The sequence below is a fragment of the Strigops habroptila genome, chromosome 2 (assembly GCF_004027225.2).
Source record: "Strigops habroptila isolate Jane chromosome 2, bStrHab1.2.pri, whole genome shotgun sequence".
Taxonomy (NCBI): domain Eukaryota; kingdom Metazoa; phylum Chordata; class Aves; order Psittaciformes; family Psittacidae; genus Strigops; species Strigops habroptila.
This window is the reverse complement of record NC_044278.2, coordinates 14,364,306-14,376,863: the sequence shown is the minus strand read 5'-3', so window position 1 is coordinate 14,376,863 and position 12,558 is coordinate 14,364,306. Positions and strand designations below refer to the sequence as shown.

Sequence of the window (12,558 nt, the reverse complement as noted above, 5' to 3'; positions counted from 1 at the left end):
GTTGTCTAAATGAAAGAATTAAGGCATTTTGGATTTTCTGTAGGCTATTTTTCCCCATCAGAAGTGACTCCCTAAATCTTTTAGACCGAACTAACACATGCATTTTAAGCATCTCCCAGTGAGTTGAAAAGCATTGATTTGGAGGGTTTTTTTTCAAGAGCTTTCATTCCAGACTTACTTTCAGAGCAACGTGAGTAGGAGTCTAGCCTAGGTTACCTGTACTTGAAGCTGCATTTTGTATACAAAAGGCTTTACTTCCACCTTACTTATGCTATTGGGTCTCCTACTAAAAGCCTGTTGCATAATGACAGAGATGAATGTTAGTGTTTGTAATACTGAAATATGTGCAGGGGCATTTTCTGATTTGTTTATATGTTTAAGAAGCCGTGCTTTTCACACCGTTAGCGTGAAAGTCACCCCTATTACTACGTCCTCCCACACTATCAATAGTACTTAAAGCCACAGTTGTATTAATAATAAATACATGTATGATCATTGGTTCCTTTCTGTTTATGATCCCATGCAGGAGCAGGATTTTCACAGTGAATAGATAACATAATCTGAACCACACTGTGGCATTTGAGGTTTCCAGTTTCTTTCAGGTTTCATCTGAGACATTTGGCTGTGCAAAAGAGTTAAAATAAAACAAAACAGCAGGGAATTACATGCCCACTCCTCCTCCTAGCTGCAATCCAGGTTTGTAGCAGCCAGCTCACATAGTCAGCAGAGACTCCACACTGGGGGGAAAACAGCCAAATAAAAACATACAGCCATAAATTAAAACCCAGCAATCCAAACAGTGAGTGAAAGGAGAACAGGGTAAAATTATGACTTGGACATAGCTGGATGGAGCTCTGCCAGGTGGGGATTTGGGCTGCAGACCTGCATGGTATTTTTGAGACTGAGCAAAGCTGTGACATCCTGCTAGAGCAACAGCTGCATCATCTTCAAGAAGAGGTGTGTGGAAATGTCACTGCTTCCAGAGCTTGCTAGGAATGCTTTAAAAAACTGTGGCCTGCACCACTGCTGTGTGGTACTGCTGCCAGCACAGGCTCTTGCCCATTTTTCTGGCCATGTTTTTCATTCTTGATTGTGAAACTCCCTTGCGTTTCAAGTTTGTAAAACGTTTTCTCTCTATAAATCTAGGTAAAAAAAGCTCATAATTCTTCTCTCCTATATAATATAAAAGCAGAGCTGGAGATGCTACGGAGTCTTATTTTCCGTTGCCCTACAAACAATGAATATGCAATTTTTGTTTTGTGACTTGTTGCATAGGCATTTTTCCTGCCTTCCTCATGCTGCCCCTTGGAATCTTTCACTTTCTTTTTAAGGCTTCCCTACAGAAAGATTGCCTGATTGGTACTGAAATATTTCAGACAGCTGACAATTTGGACTGCTGTGAGCACAGGCTTCCTGCCAGATCAGAGTACAGTTGGCTGTTCTTCTATTCCTCTTTACTTTGTATCATCACTTACGTACTAAAAATGAAACCATGGAATAGGCTCTTGTTTTCCTTGTGGGCCAGATGTAAGGGATGACACAAAAGGTGTGGTGTACTGATCATAGAATAGTGTGCAAGGGCCTCTTATAGCAAAGACATAAGCATTTCTCTGCCTCACTGATTCTTAGCAGACTCACGTGTAATAACAATAGGATCCACAAAGGCAAAAGGGAGTTATTGGAGGATGTAGGAATCGAAAGCTGAAGCACTGAAAATAGAGTGGTTAAAGAGTTATTTTAAAATCTTTGGGGTTTTGTTGCTGTTGTTTTTCCTTTTATCAGGGGAAATGAATAGGGAATTAGATCTGGCACTGATAGGCTGGCTAAGCATTACTATTTTCCCATAATTATAGTATTTTGCTTGGGATCCCTCACAAAAAGAGTAGTTTGTACAACAAAAGGCTACATGCTGCCCCTGGGCTAGAGTTTTTCATTTTTGTCTTATATTTGGGATTTTATTAGGGTGCCCTCCCAACAATTTCTGTTTTTTCCTTTTCAGAAAGTGTCGTAAGTCAGTCATACTTCAAAGATCTAGTTCTCATTTGTATTAAAGCCACTTTGACACTTTCATGCCATTTTGGTAATGAACATAATTTGGACCCTCACGTTTTTCTCACTAGTAGCAAATTATGGGCAAGGTTACAAAGATGATATGGGCAGCATCCAATTTATGGAGTTCACTTAACAGGGTCCTTGAGCCATTCTATTAATACTTGTGTAAACACAAGTAATTTCTAATGATGTCATTATGACATCATGTTCATATTGTCTCATACTTATTTTAACGCTCAAAAGGTGGTTTGATATGGTTAGACCCTTAAATGTGCTTAATGATGCATGCTTAATGATGAGCTCAACATTTGCGTAGGTGCACATATAAGCATATACAAGCTCTATGTAAATATTATGTATGTACATACACGTAAATGCATGTAAATCCATACAAACATTATTCATATATGAATCACATGTAAATCCATATGAATTTTCATGATTTATATTTAACAGTGATATTAATAGTGATATTTAATAATGATATTACTGTTAAGATAATCTTCAATAATTAATATACATATGATCTGTATGTTCCTTACCTACAGAAGGCTGATTAAACTTCTGTTTTAATCAGCTTCAGGGTCAAATTTTACTTCTTCCATAAATTTTTGTTCCAAGTATTTTAGGACCAAAAACCCTAAAATCCTTTAGGGGAGCAAAACTCTTGGCAGCAATTGCAAGTTTTACAAGGCCATGACGGCTGGAGAGATGCAAGAGAAACAGCGATAGTAGAAAGAGGTTTTTTTTTTTCTGGTCTTAATCAAATAGCATAGTTGGAAACGGCTTTGGAGTCCACCATCATATTTTTGAAGCTTGCTTTTTGTGGCTGCTGCTGAGCCGCTTCATAGAAATATGTGACAGATTTAATTGTAAATACTCAGAAAGACAAACAATCACTTAATTTAGGACTTTTTCTTAAACTTTCATACTATTTTGATGCTTCAGAGTTTGAGGCTGCTGTCTCTTCACTCTCATTTTCAACATACCCTTTCTACATTGCCTAAGTGATGTGAGATGACTCATTTCCACACTAAGAACAAAAAGTAACAGCACTGGCTTGGCATATGCTAAACCGGTAAATTATTCAAGCTTTGCTGGAAACTGTCATAAGACATCCACCTCAGTCATTTCTGAAATGTTTTTCAAATGCAGTTTCTTAGACTTGCATCATTAGCAAACAAGACAAAAATGCAGAGTAGCTGACAAGTACAAGCTCACACAGATCTTCACCTTTATCTGCCAAGCCAGGTTGCTGAACTCATTGTAGCTACTTGAATTATGGTTGAAGATATTCTTTAGGAAATATTTTTCTCCTACTATTTTCACTGCAATTGTCATAGACCTCTGGCTACTTAGGGTTTTCGAAGTTTGAACAACTTTATTTTCCTATTAGAAACTTGACAATGATATATCAGTGTTCCACTCTTCTCTAGTGCCCGTATCAGTAATATCTTACTCATAAACCGAAAGCCCACCTTAAACATGTGCATTTCTAGTATTTGCAAGCTTTGCACTGCATAATTGCAGGCAAGATGTGACAGGTTTTATAGATCTGTGATTTGAATTTCTGTTCTTTCAGGGTGGCACTTGCACCCAGGGGAAGGGCCAACATCAAACATCATATGAAATACAACTTTCAGTCCTGCTCAGGATCTTTTGTAGCACTTAAGACACACTCATTGGAACAGATCCTATGCACAAAGTGATGCTTGAACTGTGAGGAATGGAAATTTTCTGTTTACGCTACTCCCAAATACACTCATCTGGTTATCACTGAAACCTGTGATGAAGCTTTGAATTGGCTGCGGTATCTAACGTCATCTCTGTTTTTAAGTAAGTCACCCTTCAAATCATGCTGGAGAATATTTTGTTTGCAACAAAGAGTCTCTTGAAAGAAACCCTTCTGGAGCTTTACAGAATACATTAGACTACTTATCTCTAAAAGCATTCCATTTAGTGTGAAATCCAAATAAATCTTTAAAAAAATCAGTAAGAACGCGATTCAAGAGAGAATAAGTGGTGAAGGTTTAAGAAGACACATAAAGATACCTCAACAAGTCCTACTAAAAGAAAACCTGTTCATGCATTAGGAACTTGATGTAACTTTTTTATTTCTTTTTAAATTCCAAATGTGACACTTCAGGATGTTCCCCAAGGACACGTGTAATTCTATGATCAGTTTTTTAAACTGATGATTTCCACCCACTGTGGCAAATAATTCAGCTTTTTTTGTATTGCCAATAATAGCTCTATATATAAGTTCTCCAAAATCCATCTCAAACAAGATCATTGTATCCTATGAGCCATGAAAAGTTGATATGGGAAGAAAGAGAGATAGGAGAAAGTATTTTATTTTTTTATATTGGTTTGGGATTTTTTAATAAAGAAGTTCACTTATTTCCCAGTATATCAAAGATGAAAATGTGCTCACAGAAAAAAAGAGATAGTTCTACAGGTAGAAACTTTTACTTTGGGTTTCAAATATGGCCGTTTTAATCTAAAATTTGACTTGTATTAGGCAAAGAGCCAGGAAAAAGAGTCTAACTTTTATCTCAACAAAGTTTTTCCACATGCTATAGATTAATAAAGATTATAGTAATGGCAAAACTGCACAGCACCAGTAGCAAAAGATACCATTCACTGTGCATTTCTGCATTCGTTTACTGTGGAGGATATCAGTATTGTATGTAAAATAAACCATTTTAATAGCCTTTCTGCAATTTAAGTTAGTTTACATTTTTAAAGTTTTTTAAATATACATTATATACTTATATTTAAATATATATTATTATAAAATGTTATCCCTTTTGTATACTATTTTACATCTTCTTGGTAATCTGTTCTGCTAATTGCCACATGCCAGAAATATTCCACGGGTTTGGGGTTTTTTAGATGACCACGTTCTATGCATCCAGGTAAAACATCTAAGCTTTCAGGGTAACTGGTTTTGGGGTTTTTTGAAGTCTAATTGGAAAAGGGCTCAGCTGCGACTGCTTGGTGTGTAATGACCTCACCCACTAGTGGCAAGAAAGAGCAGGAAAGGAAAAAGCAAAGTAAATGGGCCAGCACCACTAGTACTGCATATGCCATATTTAGGAGACATTATAAGTTCTCCTTCAGAGGTTCTTCTCTGACAGACATGGCCATCAAATAAGGCTGCTTCCTAAAAGGAAAATCAAGCCATGTAAATTAAGCACCTAAATGTTTAGTTCTAAATCGCACACAAAATAATAGCAATTTTGGCTCTGCATTAAGTTCCCAGGTACCAGGTTTACCCCTTCTAAGACGAGCCCTGGTGTATTTGTGTGCTATGGCATGCCTCACCTCCTGGGGTTGCTATTAAAAATTTAATCAAGGAGGAAAATTCAAGTTCTTACAGGGATTCTACTATTCACAGCAATGGGTGAAGAGTGCTGTAAAACTCAGAGGTGAAGAAGTCACAGATGTACCAGCAGACTTACTTACTTACTTATCAGAACAGAGTGGAGGTATTTTGGATGCTTACCACATTGTCTTCCATCAGGTGCTGTGGTCATGCTGTGCATGCTCACAGCCCCCACCAGAGCACGATGACTATGTGGGTCCATAAGGGAGGGCCAGTACAGCTGGCAGTATTGTTCAGTTCTTGTGCTGTTACAAACCATATTCGTACTGATGAAATTGCTCAATACATGTACATTGGAAATGGCTCTGAGGAAGGTGCTTGAAGCATTAATAGTAACATAAAAACTGTCTTGCTGTTTACTATATACACTCCCAAGTATTTCATCTTGTTTTGGAAGATAAAGACAGCCTGTAGGACAGCTTTTTAGTTGTTACGCTATTGCTGCTGTGTTAGGTTGTATCTGAAGGCCATCCCAGTAAGGACATCCTTGGCCGCATGCCTGTTTCATGTTGGGATGTCAGAAATGTCAGACTGCCTCCCCTCTGCACATGACGTGGTGTCTTTATCCCATGAGGTTTGGCAAAGCCTCCCGGCAAAGCCCCATTAGCATTCACCTGGGCCTTGTCAGATTTCCATGGGGCAGAGCTACGGAATGGGACTATCTGCCCCACCAAGCTTACAGGCCACATAAAGTGACGCAAGTTAGTAAATTCTGAGAGCACTAGGTAATGTAGATCTTCCAGATGATGTGTTCTGGAGACAGTCTAAAGAACAACCTGAAGACAGGGTGCTCCCAAAGTCTCAATCCGAGCATAACAACTGGGGCATCTTTGAGCTACCCAAAGGTTTTTCAAAGGCTTGATAATTCAGAAGGACAGGATTTTGGTCCCAGGGGCACTGACAAGCAGCACCGCAACAGGCTGCTGCAGACACAGGCAGCATCAGTAAGAGCAGCGAAAAACTGCTCTAGTGCCAGGCCTGGCTCAGAGTAATTCTGTATTTTTATTTCCAAACTTCTAATATGCAATGGAGAGAGGAAAGAAATGCAGTCAAGTTCAAATGTCAGCACAGCAATATGCTGGTGACCAAGCACAGTGCATGACTAAATTTCATGCTTCCCTGGATTGCAAATAATTTGCAGAGCTATCAGGCCACTGGTTTAATTCTCCTATTAAACTGGCAGTTGTTTGAACCGGGAATTAGCCATTTAGTATGTGAAAAAAATCCTTTCACTACAGGATTTTATAATTTTTTTGCATTTATCCCAAACAATCAAATGATGCAAAAAGTTACAACTTTCAGATAGAAAGCTTTATGGTACTCATTATATTTGAAACTCTCACATTGGAGGACTCATATTTGAATGTGCATTACATACATAAAAAGAAATAGCATTCCAGTGATCTACTTTGGAGCAGGTTTAAAGAAGCTTGTTTCCCTGTTTCCAGTTAAAAACAAACAAATAAACAACAAAACCAAAAAACTGAACAGCAAGGACCAGGAAAAGAATCAGTCCAGTTCAATGCTAAAACAATGAGCAAGCATTAAGCACTCACACAGTTACCACTGCCCCATAGCATTTCCTTTTTCAATATGGATACAATTCCTCATGGGTCTGTTTGTCCCAGCACTGAGGCAAATTATTATTTATTTATGTATGGTCTCCCTTCTGTATGCTCTGAGTGCTTATGCATTTTCCAAGCATCAAGTAAGCTCCTACCTGCTTTAAGCTGGCTTTAAATCAAAGATGACTAACATGATGACTAGGTGAGAGCTTTTATTTTTACATTATTTTTGCACCATGTCAGGCCTGAATGCAAATTCACACCCCCAAGGGTATCTCAGAAGAAGTTAAAGGAAAAAAACAAAACATCTACAGTATTTTGCTGGCAATATCCAGGACAAACATGGTTGAGTGGGATATGCCAGTAGTAAAACATGTCACAAATACACAAGAGGAGTGGCCGCTACAAGAAGTAGCATGCAGATTGATATCCCTGTCACATTCACCCTGGATGCATACTATCACAACTGCCATCCTGCTACTACTATGTAATACCTTGACAGTCACTGGGAGCTGCAAATTCAATTAGAAAGATATTTTACAACAGATTACATTTTTGTAGGCTGGAGTATTGTAAATTTTTATTCCACCATAAAACATTTTAAAATTAAGTAAACAAGGCTCAAAACTCTCAAAGAGAATTGCCTTCTAGATGTATTTAATTACACACGGTATAACACATATTAAACTTTAGGAGACAGAAGGGAAGCATGTCTGCCTGCAACAATTACATGTGGAATAAAAGCAGATTAATACTGCCCAATTTTCACGTCAACAATTTTGTATAAATTCATGGAAAACTGCCACAACAAGTAGTTATTACTGCTACTACAGTGCAATATTAAACAGTGGCCACAGAAAAGAAGCTTCTGACACAGAAATAGTCTGCATAATACAGGCCTCCACTGTCAGGATTTCAGTCAGCTGCCTGTTCTTCACTATAAAAAAATAGGACGATATAATGAAATAGAAGAGAATTGGCTGTTATTTGTTACCAGTTGCATAAGTAAGTACCAAAAAAATACTGACATTAATAGCAGACTCAGTCAAACAATATATTTCCTTAGTGCTTCTAATGGTTTGTCATGCTGAACTGATGGTTGGTCGTGTCCTCCTCAGAAAGCAGATTAATGTGTTTAAAGGAGATACAGGAATACCGAATTAACTCCTAATTTGTGGGCTGCAATTTACCTGCTAAGTTTGCACACATGGATGAAAGAATATTGATTGCACCAGATTTCCCAGGCCAAGGCTGCAAGGGGGCTACTCCAGCAGACTCAGGGTGAGTCCACAGCAGGAAGGGCAAAAGTTGCATTAAGCTCTGACTGTCCCCCAAAAACTGGAAATCTACCAGAAAGGCCCATCCAGCCCTCAGTTCTGACTTGATGAAAAATGTTCTTGTTCCTAGGAACATGCTCACTGCAAGCTGTTCTGCCCATAGGGCCAATGTGTGCAAGTCTGTATTGAATGTAAGGACCCTGGAAGAATGACAGTCAAGCTCCTCAGCTGCATGCCACAACAGTTTGTAGGATTCAAGATAAAATGGATACTTCCATAAGTATCATTGGATGGATCAAACTTTATATGCCTGCATTTGAGGAGTGAGGACCACAGCAGAGCTTGTCCTAATGCATATGTTTTTAAGCAGGAGAGTGGAAAGGATCGAGAGTAGGGGTTGTCTTTGGCAGTGCCTTTTTGAAAGGAACTGTTGCATTTACTCGAAGTCCAGGGTGAGTTAGAGTCTGGATGCAGAGATGCATCTCTTGCTCAGGCTGAGGCAGATACCTCCATCCTGGCAATAAGCAGGTCCTTTGCATACTGACACTAGCAGTTACCATACCTGCAACATATTGCTTATTCACATTTGACTCCCTTGTCTGCCCATCAATTTTTGTTGTCAGGGGTCTGATTCCAGGGTTGCTGTGTTTATAGCCAAAGTGCAGTTCATGCTCCCCGACTACAGACACCCTACCAATGTTACTACTTCCTAGAAACAGTAACCTCACTTAACACAATATAATTGCACATTATAAAATCACAGCTGGGCATCTCGTAAAGTAATCCAAGAACAATTTACTAGTAACATGAGAATTAATTCTTCCAGCTACATGTTGTGTTAATGGCTGTAGGCTACAGTGGTATGGGTACTCAGCTATGGCTCTTTCACAGGCCACCATACTCAACAACAGCACCTGGTTGTTCAGAGTTCTCCAAAACAAAATTTGCAAAAGGAGTCTCTTTTTATACCAGTTTCCCTTCTTTGTTCCCTTTTGCCTGCTTTTATAATATGGTGTCTACAAGTGATTTGAAGAGAGCAAAGAGGATGCAAATGCTATTTCTTAGGGGGTTTTGGCATTGAGTTTTTCATTTGGTCATTGCTCTGTTACATAGAACACGTTTTTCAGGTGGTACCAGAGGGTCTGTTAAGTGGGGCTCCAACAGGCAGACCGTATTTTTTACATATATTTTATTTTCCCCTTTCCTTGAAGCACTGAATGCAAGCTTTGTAAGGCCAACACTGCTCTGAAAATGATAAATACATTTTGTGGTTGCTTAAGCTACAGCTCTTCAAAAACAACAAAAAAAAGAAGGGCCTGGTCAAAGATTATCTGATTTGTAGTTACCAAGATGCCAAGGTCAGTTTGGACTGGAGGGCTCCAAGTTTTCATCACATCTCCTCCAAATCACTATTAGTCATGGGGCAGAAACTCTTTGCTGGTAATACGCACAGGATTAGATTTTAACTCACTTTCACAGCATTGTACATACCTAGATTCTCATTGCATTCTGCAGGTTAGAAGCCAGATTTTCCACAAAATGACAACATAATATTCTCTTTTGTATCTAGCAATTTTTCTGCAGTCTTGCTGTTGTTCAATGCAAATAGTTTAGTCATCAACGCCTACAGCAAAAAAAGAACAAACTTTTTCAAAGAGCAAAGCGCCTACGGTAAGCCTTCTGCCTGTGTATATGGTCCCAAGATCACAATTAGCTCCTTAGGGTGCCTTTTCTCTAAGATGCATACATAGATATGTACATATTTGTGTCAGAAAGGCTTTTTTGAAAGAAACAGCTTTCCAGTCAAGCATGGCTGAAATCAGTGAGGAAGAAGCATCTAATGTGCATGGACCAAGTCTGTCTGCTTGGGGCAGTGTTGCTGTGCACCAGGACAGCTAAATCAGGGGTGCTGCTTACAATGCAGCGTCATTTCTCCAATAATCACATTTTTTCACTCCTAAGAGTTGCTGTCTCCATTAGAATAGTGGATCAGCTCCAGAAAGTATGTTTTGAGGCTTGGATTCACCCAAGCACTTTGCTTTGTACTGGCAGGACTGATAAAATGCATGGTTTTCAGTCTTTTCCTTATTTACTGGGACTTAACTAAGCAACTACGATAATGCCTAGAGTAGCAGTATCTTCCTTCAGGCTCCTTCCTTAAACCCTCTTTGTTTTGTCATGTAGTACAAAAAAGCAGCTCTCATAACTTTAGGACATTGCCTAGAAACCACTTAGGCTTAACCTATAAATCAGTGATGATGTTCTCAGTACTTGCTTTGTTCTCAAGAACACATGAACATAAGCTGGCTCTGGTGTGACATGGTCACAAAATATAACTACAGATAGTTACTACAAAAGATTTTTTTCCAAACTCTTTCTGAATTCATGGTGTTTTCCAGCAACAAACAGAATTCAGTTCCAGAAAAGAAACATCGAATGACATAATAAAGTGTAAGAATGACATCATTGTATCTGATGACACAGACTGAAACAAATTTGAGGTTAACAGATGAAAGAATGAATGGAAATGGAAGGTGAGTCCTATGAGTTTTATTTTCCTAGGGTTGAATGTACATTCAAACCATGTTAGCTATCTCCCTGAAAAGATTATGTAGTGGAGGATAAATAACTAATAATAAAAATGAATCACACAGTGAGGTGTGTCTTTAAAGATCTCGCTCTGACAAATAAATCTGCTACAACCAGCTCTCTACTTAATTCTTAATATATAGCAGGAAATCCATATTGGAATCAAGTATTTGACTCAATTTTACTGCCATCAGAAAACATATAATACACCTTCCTGCAGCCTCATCTGAAATAAATATCAACAGTAGAAGAAAAAAAGCTTACTGTATTCTGCAATGAAATTAAGAAATGGCATGTGTTACTTCACAGAAAACATGGGATGTAAATGTGAGCAATACTGCTTGTATTGGTAGCTCATGCTCTATATGCTAGCTTTTACTGAATCATACATGACCAGAAAGGTACATGCCAAAGCTGATGGCCTTTTTTAGTGGAAAGGAAGTCCAAACCAATGGCTATTCTGAGTCAGATACGATTTTGTGTTTCTTTCCATTGGTTTGGTGTATGCATTTAGGAATAGACAAACATGATTTTTACATTAAGAAAATTAATTGAAAATGCGGACCCTATCAGCTGGTGCTGTGTTATGCAACTATATAAAGCCAACCATGAAATACATACGAACAATGTTGTTCAGGATTGGAGATACAGGATGCTGCTTCAAGATTAATACAAGAGGACATTTGAGAAGGAGCATATGTATCACTATAACATTTCCAAAATCAGTGAGATCCTGTCAGTTGTATGGTACACCTTGACTAAGTGTGTGCAGATAAAGCCCCAAATTCAATAAACCCCATTTTACTTAAAGACAGATAAGCCCTCTGACTGTGGTTCACACAGTGGTCCCCTGAAGGACTGTGCTGGCCCAGCCGAGGGCATCACACACTGTGTTTGTGGCCCAACAGGAGGTCGGTTTGGGCAGGAGTGCCCTGGACTTCTCTGCCACCCAGCACTCCATACCCTGAGGCTGTGGCCTCAGGAGGTTCCACTCATTCACTGCAACTGATTTATCTCACATTACCTAGCTGTGCAGAAAGGTCAGAGAAAAGGAGTAGCATCAGCTCTTCTTACCTTTTACTTTGCTTTCATTATTTTTCCTTTATCACTGTAACCTTGTCTTTAGCAATCAAAAGAAGAGCAAATACATTTCCTGCTATACCTCTTGAAGACCACTTAGTGGGTCAATTTTCACCAGTACCCATCAACCAGGAGCAGATGGGGCGGATCAGCGTATCTCAATCACAGTGCTGCAAAGCAGGATGACTTGCACAATGCTCTAAACATGGTAGACATTTCAATTTAATTTTTTTTCCCCCTTGAGATTCGAAGTATTGGCATCTATCACCTCTAAAGCCACCAGCTACTTTTATCACCACTCGGTATAGAGAAAGAGGGTTTTTTCCTGCAAAGGCAACACCCCTTAACATCAGAGCATGCATATATGGCAGAAAAAACCCCCTCCTTGTCTTGAACATATGGTTGTCCCAAAATGTGGATTTTGAAAGTGCCAGAAATGCAGAAATTTTATTACAAACCAGGAAAAATACAGACTATTCAGCATCTTGTAGCACATTACCCAGATACCTCTTCATAAACGTAAAATCCCAGAAAAATCTCTAAAAGAAATCTGTTTGTAAAGATTTTGCCTGGCAGGAAAAGGCAAGCTTACAAACCTTAGATAAAG

At 38.9% G+C, this 12,558-nt stretch overlaps 1 long non-coding RNA gene across 1 annotated transcript in view; it reads right to left on the bottom strand.

Annotated features, from left to right (window-relative positions):
* The window catches only part of LOC115601599, a 64,251-nt gene extending 53,193 nt beyond the window's left edge, over window positions 1-11,058 (bottom strand). Inside the window, exon 1 of the long non-coding RNA XR_003989417.1 lies at window positions 9,774-11,058. This is a non-coding gene — a long non-coding RNA (uncharacterized LOC115601599). The remainder of the gene's footprint in view (window positions 1-9,773) is intronic.
* Window positions 11,059-12,558: the final 1,500 nt, after the last annotated feature.